We start from the raw sequence: 11,839 nt of genomic DNA, 5'->3' as shown, positions 1-11,839 counted from the left end.
TTTGACTCCCTCAGGGAACTGATGGGCAGGATCCCCTGGGAAAATAACATGAGGGAAAGGAGTCCAGGAGAGCTGGCTGTATTTTAAAGAATCCTTATTGAGGTTGCAGGAACAAACCATCCTGATGTGCAGAAAGAATAGTAAATATGGCAGGCGACCAGCTTGGCTTAACAGTGAAATCCTCGCTGATGTTAAATGCAAAAAAGAAGCTTACAAGAAGTGGAAGATTGGACAAATGACCAGGGAGGAGTATCAAAATATTGCTCAGGCATACAGGAGTGAAATCAGGAAGGCCAAATCACACTTGGAGTTGCAGCTAGCAAAAGATGTTAAGAGTAACAAGAAGGGTTTCTTCAGGTATTTTAGCAACAAGAAGAAAGTCAAGGAAAGAGTGGGCCCCTTACTGAATGACGGAGGCAACCTAGTGACAGAGGATGTGGAAAAAGCTAATGTACTCAATGATTTTTTTGCCTCTGTCGTCACAAACAAGGTCAGTTCCCAGACTGCTGCACTGGGCAGCACAGCATGGGGAGGAGGTGACCAGCCCTCTGTGGAGAAGGAAGTAGTTCGGGACTATTTAGAAAAACTGGATGAGCAAAAGTCCATGGGGCCGGATGCGCTGCATCCGAGGGTGCTAAAGGAGCTGGCGGATGTGATTGCAGAGCCATTGGCCATTATCTTTGAAAACTCATGGCAATCGGGGGAGGTCCCAGATGACTGGGAAAAGGCTACTGTAGTGCCCATCTTTAAAAAAGAGAAGGAGGATCCGGGGAACTACAGGCCAGTCAGCCTCACCTCAGTCCCTGGAAAAATCATGGAGCAGGTCCTCAAGGAATCAATTCTGAAGCACTTAGAGGAGAGGAAAGTGATCAGGAACAGTCAGCATGGATTCACCAAGGGCAAGTCATGCCTGACTAACCTCATTGCCTTCTATGAGGAGATAACTGGGTCTGTGGATGAGGGGAAAGCAGTGGATGTGTTATTTCTTGACTTTAGCAAAGCTTTTGATATGGTCTCCCACAGTATTCTTGCCAGCAAGTTAAAGAAGTATGGGCTGGATGATTGGACTATAAGGTGGTGTGATAGACCCAGGCCAGTTGGGTACAGCATAGCAGAAGGCAGATATACTGGCCACTGGATTAACAGTTTTCTGTTCCCTGACTGACCAGAGCAGGGGCTGCTCCAGGCTAATGAGAACACCTGACTCTAATTAACCTGTAAAGAGTCAGGTGAGGCCATTGAGGTAATGTGCCCACCTGACTCTAATTAAGGCCCTGCTGATACTATAAAAAGGGCTCACTCCAGTCAGGCAGGGGAGTCAGGGAGCCAGAGGAGAGGAAGTGCGGCTGAAGGGCTGGTTACTGAAGATACCCTAAAACCATCGTTAAAGGAGCCTTAAGGTAAGGGTGAAGAAGGGAGAAGCAGGAGAGCTGTGAGGAAGTGGCCCAGGGAAATGTAGCAACTCTGGCAGTGAAAGGTTGGCTGCCAACAAACTGTTACCATTAGGGTCCCTGGGCTGGAACCCGGAGTAGAGGGCGGGCCCAGGTTCCCCCCAACCCACCACTACAGGAACATCTCCTGGAAGGGGAAGTCAGGTCCCTGTCAGGACAGGAGGCTGAACAGAGACTGTGGGAGTTCTCTCACCAACCTCTTTGCAGGCCTATGATGAAAAGGGCTCAGTAGACTGTAACCCTGGCCCTAGAGAGAGAAGGGCTACGTGGAGGGTCACAGTGAGCCACTGAGGCTAAGCATAAACCGCCTAGAAGAGCAGGACCCACAGGAGCAAGGTCAGAGCTCTGCCACAATATGCAGAACCAGAACCTGAAAAAGCAAAACCAGGCGAGGAGGCAACGGCAGCGTGGTGATGAGAGTGATGAGGACATAGACATGGATATAGACTTCCCACAAAGTACGGGCCCCGGCATTGTGCACATCATGGTGTTAATGGGGCAGGTTCATGCCGTGGAACGCCGATTCTGGGCCCGGGAAACAAGCACAGACTGATGGGACTGCATAGTGTTGCAGGTCTGGGATGATTCCCAGTGGGTGTGAAACTTTCACATGCGTAAGGGCACTTCCATGGAACTTTGTGACTTGCTTTCCCCTGCCTTGAAGTGCCAGAATACCAAGATGAGAGCAGCCCCCACAGTTGAGACGCGAGTGGCGATAACCCTCTGGAAGCTTGCAACGCCAGACAGCTACCGGTCAGTCGGGAATCAATTTGGAGTGGGCAAATCTACTGTGGGGGCTGCTGTGATCCAAGTAGCCAATGCAATCAAAGAGCTGCTGATATCAAGAGTAGTGACTCTGGGAAATGTGCAGGTCATAGTGGATGGCTTTGCTGCAATGGGATTCTCTAACCGTGGTAGGGCGATAGACGGAACCCATATCCCTATTTTGGGACCGGAGCACCAAGCCAGCGAGTACATAAACCGCAAGGGGTACTTTTCAATACTGCTGCAAGCACTGGTGGATGACAAGGGACGTTTCACCAACATCAACGTGGAATGGCCGGGAGAAGTACATGACACTCGCGTCTTCAGGAACTCAATTTTACTGACTTGGATAGACCTCAGCAAAACCAATATTCCCATTGTTATTACTGCTTGCTGTGTGGTCCGTAATATCTGTGAGAGTAAGGGGTGGGAGGCTGAGGCAAATCACCTGGCCGCTGATTACGTGCAGCCAGACACCAGGGTGGTTAGAAGAGCACACCAGGAAGCAATAAAGTCATTGTTACTTCACATTCATGCATTCTTTATTAATTCATCACACAAATTGTGGGATAACTGCCAAGGTATCCCGGGTGGGATGGGGGAGGAGGGAAGGACAAGGCCACACTGCACTTTAAAACTTTAAAACTTATTGAATGCCAGCCGTCTGAGTTGGATGCTCCAGCAGCCAGAACATCGACTCCTGCTTTCTGTCATCAAGCTGACTCCACCTATCATCTTCAGCCCGCCACTTACTCTCTTCAGCTCACCACCACTCCTCGTGTTCATATTGTGCTTTCCTGCACTCTGACATTGTCTGCCTCCATGCATTCTGGTGTGCTCTGTCAGTGTGGGAGAACAGCAGGAGCTCAGAGAACATTTCATCTTGAGTGCGTTTTTTTCGCCTTCTAATCTTCGCTAGCCTCTGCGAAGGAGAAACATTTGCAGCTGGTGGGAGAAAAGGGAGAGTGGTAGTTAAAAAGACACATTTTAGAGAACAATAGATACACTCTTTCTCATTAAACTTTGCTGTTCACATTACACAGCATATGTGCTTTCATTACAAGATTGCATTTTGCCTCTTATATTGAGGGTATGCTGGTGTGGTGTGAGAGATCACTCACGCAGGGCCAAGCAACAGAATGCTACTTGCAGGTAGCCATGGTAAGCCACAGTCTTTAGGCTTCTTTAACCTTCATAACGTGGGAATGGTTTCAAACAGCAGCGCCCTCATTTCCCATACCAAGTGGTCATTGGGTTGGGGGAAAGGAGCAGGGGATGGTTAAATTCTCCTTGTTTTAAGATCCAAGGGATTTGGATCAGTGTCCACCAGGGAATTGGTGGAGGAGTCTCTCAAGGCTACCCAGGGAGGGGAAGGTTTTGGGGGGGAAGAGAGTTTTCCAGGTACTCAGAAATCTGGATGGTGGCAGCGAGACCAGATCTAAGCTGGTAGTTAAGCTTAGAGGTGTCCATGCAGGTCCCCACATCTGTACCCTAAAATTCAGAGTGGGGAAGGAACCTTGACACATACCCATGAAATAATTCAGTATCACAGCCCTGTCAGTTAGGCTGCTGGTGTTCTAGTGCCATGATTGCTCCATTGTTTATCAGTGATCCTGTGGGGTTGGGTCATTGAGATGAGTCGTTTCATTTCTTGCTGAATGCAGGATCCATTTGCTCAGTGCAAAGTTTCAAATGAATAGGCACTCAATATAGTTTTATTATTAAACCTTGTACTTTAGATACTGATGAAACTTTATGGGTGTCATAAATTCTAGAAGCCAGGGCTGTGCTCTTTTAGCCAGGCCTGTAGCTTGTTCCTCATTGCCCCAAAACACAGAATAAAAGGCCGGTCTACCTTAAAAAGTCACATTGTCAAAGCTCTATCTCTCAGTGATGTGAAAATCTACACCCTGGAGAGATGTACTTAAACTGATCTAATCCCTGGTATAGACAGTGGTAGGTTGATGGAAAAATTATTTTGTCAACCTAGGTAATGTTGTTTGGGGGTGTGGATTAACTACACTGCTGGATAATGTGTATCTATCCTAATGCACTATAGCGGTGCAGGTGCTGCTGTGACTCTTAATGGTTTAAGTGTAGACATAGTATTAAATAGAGATCTATGGAGTAAGGAGAGTTCTGTGAGGGGCTTGTTACCCCTCTACCAACACATGGAGTGGATACTCCTGCAGGGATTCTGCACCAAAAAAATGCACAATTCTGTGCCAAAAAAATGCACAATTCTGTGTATTTTATTTGTCAAAATAATTGCGCCAGTTTCAATTGTTTTGGCAAGTTATTTAAACTACAATACAGAAAGAAGTAACAATAATTATTCAGCATTTCCTAAACATATGAAAATTAAGGCTACATCTACACTAGAAACTTCAAAGCACTGCTGTGGGAGTGCTCCTGCAGCAGCGCTTTGAATTGTGAGTGTGGTCACACATGGTCAGAGCTCTCCCAGTGCTTCTGGTAATCCACCTCCAGGAGGGTAATAGAATAGCTCAGAGCGCTGGGAGCCTGTCTACACTTGTGCTTTAAAGTGCTCAAACTTGCTGCACTCAGGGGGGTGATTTTTCACCCCCCCACCCAAGCCAGCAAGTTAGAGCGCTATAAAATGTAAGTGTAGAAAACCCTAAGTTACAAACACTTGGTAACTAATACCCTGCATTCCAGATACAATCCTGGATTTTCATTTAAATTACATTACAGAACAACAAACGGAAGAAAAAAAAAAGTAGAATGTCATTTCAAATTGCTCGGACTTTCACACATGAAAGTCATACAGTTTTGCTAATCGTTATCCTCGACCTGACTGGGTACTTTGGGAAGTGCTTGGCTCTGATTGTCCTGACATTTTATTGACTGCTTGGTGAATGTTTTATCTGCCTTCAAAGTTTTTTTTTTTAATGGGTAAGTAAAATAAATCCTGAGCTGTAATCTAACCCCATTGTGCCACTTTGGCACAGCAAAAAAATGAGAAAGTACATAGATCTTCCTAAATTGAGGTTTCCCTTACCGTCAGTATAAGTAAGAAGACTCCTTTACATCACTCTGGCAATGTAGGGCCCTGAAAAGTTTCACAGATATTATGCTCCTGGGGGAATAGACTGAGAATGGGAACAGTTAACTAATAATAGGAACAATAGGCATGCTGTTACATTTCTGCCTTGGAGAATGAGATTAACCATCAACAGTAGCTTTAACAACTTTACTATACAATCAGGGTGCTACATTCCTGCCTCTAGCCTGCCTCATGCATAATAAAAGTCCTACCCTTACACGCCAGGTAGCTGCAGAGAGAGGGACAGAGTGAGTCTTTCTCGCTTGCTGGCACACCTGTACTTAGGCCCAGCCCCGCTCGCTCCCCTGTCTCTGAGGCTGCTCCAGCAGGGCACGCTGGAACAGACACGCTGCCTGGGAAGAGGCTTATGTCCCCAGCCCCAGCAGATTTTTTGTTTTCATTTTTCTGCACTGGGGGCACAGAATCCCCCCAGGAGTAAATGGGGAAATACCTAATTAAATAGATTTAGAAAACATGCTGCCTTCATTCCCATCCCTCTTTAAAACCCATTTCATCTGCAAGGCCCTAAACATGAGATTATCACTTAAAGAATAAACCACATCCCCACACCTTGTTATGACTCTTCCATGTCTTTTAGACTGCAGTTCCTTTGGGACAGGGACTGTCCTTATTTTGTTACTTCAATTTAAATGGAATGATCTGGCTGAGGGACTAAACTGCACACCAGTGAAGTTCACAGCAGATAACTACATTGGAAGAAGCTACAAATATGAATGTGAACAGAAAAAAATAATAAAGGGGCCTAGAGAGATTAGTGGCATGGACAGACAACAACAACATGAGAGTCAGTCTGGGAAAATGCAGCTCATGCAGCTGGAGAAAAATAAATGAAAATCCAGATGCTCATTGGGAAGGAGAGACCTGGGAAGTCAGAAAGACTAAGGGAGGTGTAGGGGGAGAATTGGAGGAAATTAGATGTGAGTTTGCAGTACAATCTGGCTGCAATAAAAGGATGCATGCACAGAGTCAGTCAAGTCGTAGTGAAGGGATGAGGCAGATCCTTTCTGGGGAGACTACACATTAAACACTCAGTTCAGGTCTAGGCACGCTACCAGAAAGATACTGACAAACTGTTAGGAGTTCAGAGAGGAGCTGCAGAAATACTCCAAGTACAAGGGATGCAGTGAACTGAGGGAGAAGCTGAAACAGCAAAACCTGTCTGACATAACCTAGGTCCCCCCAGGCTGTATATTGACCAGTAGGTATTTGGCAAAGTCAGTGGGGCATGTTTTCAAAGGTATTTCAGTATCAATAGATGCAGGTAGGCCCATGGGATTCACAAGGGGGACATAAGCATCTATCTGCCTCTTGAGGTGATTCAGCCCAACACTTAGGCATCACTGACATTCACAAACCTCTGCTCAGCTGCTGCCTAACCCTGTACACATGTACCACCCTTAGGTGCTGAAGCTTCAGCTCTTAAAGTCCCCGAGGTGCCTAAATTTCTGTGACTGGCCATGTGCTCAGCCACCTCAGTCCTGACACTGCCTAGCAGCTCAGTGTTTAACTCCTGCCTAAGATTCAGTGGGATTCAAAAGCTAGACAGTCCCCTGCCTGTCTCGCCTTCAGGCCCCGATCTGGTAGATGCGTGCATGCAGAATATGACACACACATTGATCAGAGGAGAAGCTACTTCCCCATAATCTTTGCCTTAGTAGTTAAAGAGCTCTCCCAGGATGTCAGAGATCTGGGTTTAATACCCTCTTTCCCTGGTGAGTGGGGATTTGAACAGGGATTTCCCACACCTCTCAGCTGAGTGCACCAGCCACTAGATAATGGGATATTCTGGCATGGGTCACTTGTCTTGAAATTGTTCTACTGTGTCTGAATAATGAAATATTCACTGGAGGAGGGGGCTGGACCCTGGGTATCCCACCTCTCAGGTGGATGCTCTAACCACTGGATTGAAGAGGCAATCTCACATTTTCTTTCTCCCAATCTAATTATTCATATACAGAGGAACAGCTTCAACAGGAGAGATGGGGGAAACCCACATCAGACTATCATATATCTCCATAATTAGAGCATTCTCCTGAGAGGTGGAAGACCCAACTTAGTACCAGCTCCCTATCAAGCAGAGGGAGCAATTGAAAGCTCTCTTACATTCTGGGTGAGTATTCTAGCCACTGGGCTAAACATTTATATGGAGGAGCACAACTACTTATTCCTACTCTGTTTGTCTTGAGAGAGGGCTGACCTCACTCCAGGAGAAGGCACGTGCTTGTTAATCTCAGGTGGAGATAGGCACCCATCTCCCTTGGAGGAGTGTGACTTAGGCTGCACCTCTCTCCTTGGCATTTCCTACTGGCTAACTGAAGTGGCTCCCCTTCCCCTGTTCCAGTAAGCCTGACTTCAGTACTGGGCAAATTGGTTGTAACTATCATAAACAACAAAATTGTCAGACACACAGATGAACATAATTTGTTGGGAAATAGTCAACATGGTTTTTGTAAAAGGAAATCATGCCTCACCAATCTACTAGAATTCTTTGAGGGGCTCAACAAGCATGTGGACAAAGGAGATCCAGTGGATATAGTGTATTTAGATTTTCAGAAAGCCTTTGACAAGCTCCCTCACCAAACGCTCTTATGCAAAATAAGCTGCCACAGGATAAAAGGGAAGGCTCTCCCATAGATTGGTAACTGGTAAAGAGATAGGAAACAAAGGGTAGGAATAAATGGTCGGTTTTCAGAATGGAGAGAAGTAAATAGTGGTGTCCCCCAGGAGTCTGTACTGGGCCCAATCCTATTTAACATATTCATAAATGATCTGGAAAAAGGGGTAAACAGTGAGGTGGCAAAATTTGCAGAGGAAATAAAACTACTCAAGATAGTTAAGTCTAGGCAGACTGCAAAGAGCTACAAAAGGATCTCACAAAACTGGGTGACTGGGCAACAAAATGGCAAATGAAATTTAATGTTGATAAATGCAAAGTAATGCACATTGGAAAACATAATCCTAACTATACGTATACAATGATGAGGTCTAAATTAGCTGTTACCACTCAAAAAAGAGATCTCAGAGTCATTGTGGATAGTTCTTTGAAATCATCCACTCAATGTGCAGCAGCAGTCAAAAAAGCAAACAGAATGTTGGGAATCATCAAGAAAGGGATAGATAATAAGACAGAAAATATCATATTGCTGCTATATAAATCCATGGTACACTCACACCCTGAATACTGCATGCATATGTGGTCACCCCATCTCAAAAAATATATATTGGAATTGGAAAAGGTTCAGAAAAGGGCAACAAAAATTATTAGGGGTATTGAACGGCTTCCGTATGAGGAGAGTTTAATAAGACTGGGATTTTCAGCTTGGAAAAGAGGCCACTGGGGAGATATGATAGAGGTCTATCTATAAAATCATGAGTGGTGCGGAGAAAGTAAATAAGGAAGTGTTATTTACTCCTTCTCATAATACAAGAACAAGGGGTCATCAAATGAAATTCATAGATAGCAGGTTTAAAATAAACACAAGAAAGTATTTTTTCACGCAACTCACAGTCAACCTCTGGAACTCCTTTCCAGAGGGTGCTGTGAAGGCCAATACTATAACGGGGTTCAAAAAGGAGCCAGATAGATTCATGGAGGTTAGGTCCATCAATGGCTATTAGCCAGGATGGGCAGGGATGGTGTCCCTAGGCTCTGTTTGCCAGAAGCTGGGACTGGGTAACAGGGGATGGATCACTGATGATAACCTGTCTGTTCACTCCCTTTGGGGCACCTGCCATTGACCACTGTCAGCGGACAGGATACTGGGCTTGATGGACCTTTGGTCTGACTCGATATGGCCATTCTTATGTTCAGGAGGCCAAGGGGTTGTCCAGAGTTGAGGAGATGGACTGGGATGGAGTTCTGAGTGTTGTTGTTGGGCTGAAAGCAGAGTCATGAAGAGGCTGCAGGGGGCTAGAAGGAAAAGGCTGAGATCACAAGGGGGAGAAGAGTACACATGAGAGAGGACAGCAGTGAGGGACAGACAGACCCTAGGGAATGGTCAAAACTGTGTTTGGGTGGGGATTCAATTTTTTGATTAAAAGTCAATTTTCCACTGAAAATGTTGACAAAAAATATAAGTTAGATAAGTTTTAATTGAAACTTTCAGTGGAAGAAAAAAAAACATTTTTTGACCAGCTCTAGTGAGGAGCCCAAGGCAGGGAAAAGCGTGAAGGGAGAGGAAAAAGGTCCCTCCAGTTTAGTAGAGACACCAGAACAGCTTGGAAGACTCCATGTACAAAGGACACCATGAAGACAGGGCATACCTGGGAGTGGTGAAGGAAGAGGAGGGTTAACACCAGTTAAGAGCTAGGTTTGTGTGGGTTGTGTGTGTGTGTGTGAAGCAGCACCCTTAACTGTGCATTTCCTGATGTTCAGAAGTCTGTGGTTTGGTTTTGCTCATCACACTAACATTCATTTTGGTCAGATATGGAGAGACCTTAACTGAGCACTTCCTTGCTTTCTAGCTGTTGTGTCTGAGGTTTGGAAATCCCACATTCTGCAAAACTATGAGAAGCAGAAGTACTTGTATTAATGACCTGTTAGAAAATATAAAATCACTGATAAAGTTTGCAGATGATACAAAAACGGGGGAGTGGCAAATAATGAAGAGGACAAACCTGAATCAATTGGTAATCTGGCCTTCAGCCGATAACGTGTTTTAATATTGCTAAAGATCAATGGAAGAAAGACTGTCCATGCCTTTATCCTGGGAAGCCGTGACTCTGAAAAAGGCTTAAGGGGGTGGGGGTGGATATTCAGCTTAGCATGAGCTCCCAGTGCGACCCTGTGGCCAAAAGGGCTAATGAGATCCTGTGATGCAAAAACAGGTGGATTGTGAGGAGGGGCAGAGAGGTTATTTTACCTCTGTAATTGGTACTGGTGCAACTGTTACTAGTCCTGTGTCCAGTTCTGGAGCCCACAATTCAAGAAGGATGTTGATCAATTGGATAGGGGGCAGAGAAGAGCCACAAGCATGATTAAAGGATTGTGATAGACACAAGGAGCTCAGTCTATTTAGCTCGACAGAGAGCAGGTTAAGGAGTGACTTGATTACAGTCTGTCAGTACTTGCATGGGGAGCAAATATTCAATAATCTAACAGAGCAAGGTATAACAAGATCCAGTGGCTGGAAGCTGAAGCTAGACAAATTCAGACTGGAAATGAGGTGCACATTTTTAACAGTGAGAGTAATATGGAACAACTTACCAAAGATTTCAGAGTGGTAGCCGTGTTAGTCTGTATCAGCAAAAATAATGAGGAGTACTTGTGGCACCTTAGAGACTAACACATTTATTTGGGCGTAAGCTTTTGTGGGCTGTAACCCACTTCATCAGATGCATGGAGTGGAAATTACAGTAGGCAGGTATAAATATACTAATACATGAAAAAATGGGACCTTACCTATCAGCTCTCTGAGCTTACCAAAATCCACCTTCCTGAAATCCATTGTCTCTATTTTGCTATACTCCCTTCTACCCTTCCTTAGAATTGCGAACTCTATGATTTCATGATCACGTACACTCAAGGTACCTTCCACTTTCAAATTCTCAGCGAGTTCCTCCCTATTTGTTAAAATCAAGTCTAGAACAGCTTCCCCCCTAGTAGCTTTTTCAACCTTCTGAAATAAAAAGTTGTCTACAATGCAGTCCAAGAATTTATTGGATAGTCTGTGCCCGGCTGTGTTATTTTCCCAACATTTATCTGGATAGTTGAAGTCCCCTATCACCGCCAGATCTTGGGCTTTCGATGATTTTGTTAGTTGTTTAAAAAAAGCCTCATCCACCTCTTCAACCTGGTTAGATGGCCTGTATTAGACCCCTAACATGACATCACCCTTGCTTTTTACCCCTTTTAGCCTAACCCAGAGACTCTCAACACTTCTGTCTCCTATGTCCATCTCCACCTCAGTCCAACTGTGTACATTTTTAATATACAAGGCAACACCTCCTCCCTTTTTCCCCATCTATCCTTCCTGAGCAAGCTGTACCCATCCACACCAACATTCCAATCATGTGTATTATCCCACCAAGTTTCAGTGATGCCAACAATGTCATAGTTGTATTTATTTATTAGCACTTCCAGTTCTTCCTGCTTATTACCCATACTTCTCGCATTTGTATATAGGCATCTAAGATCCTGATTTGATCTTGCCTCCCAGTTTTGCCCTGACCCTCCTTTCCGCCTCCGTCCCCCTCAGAAGAGAGTCTCCGACCACCATTACCCTACATTTCTTATTCACAGTGGTGGAAGCAGACCTCCCAGCCTTAGGGGTACAAGGCTTCTCCTCTACTGTAGGGGGTGATTCCTTCTCTCCTGTATCAAGAAGAGAATAACGGTTACCTATTACCATGGCAGGAGGGTTTGAAGCAGGGGTGGAGCACTGCCCGCTGCAGAAGTAACCAGCTGCCAGTGTCCACCCTGAGCCATCTCCTCCTCCACCGGTGGTGTGTCAGCAGTCCTGTGTACTGGGACAGCTACCTCAGCTGTCTCCACATGCCCACTGTCCAGGAATTGCTCATGGATCCGGATGCTCCT

The sequence above is a fragment of the Mauremys mutica genome, chromosome 5 (assembly GCF_020497125.1).
Source record: "Mauremys mutica isolate MM-2020 ecotype Southern chromosome 5, ASM2049712v1, whole genome shotgun sequence".
Lineage (NCBI taxonomy): Eukaryota > Metazoa > Chordata > Testudines > Geoemydidae > Mauremys > Mauremys mutica.
The sequence above is the reverse complement of the archived record's forward strand: the minus strand, read 5'-3'. Positions refer to the sequence as shown.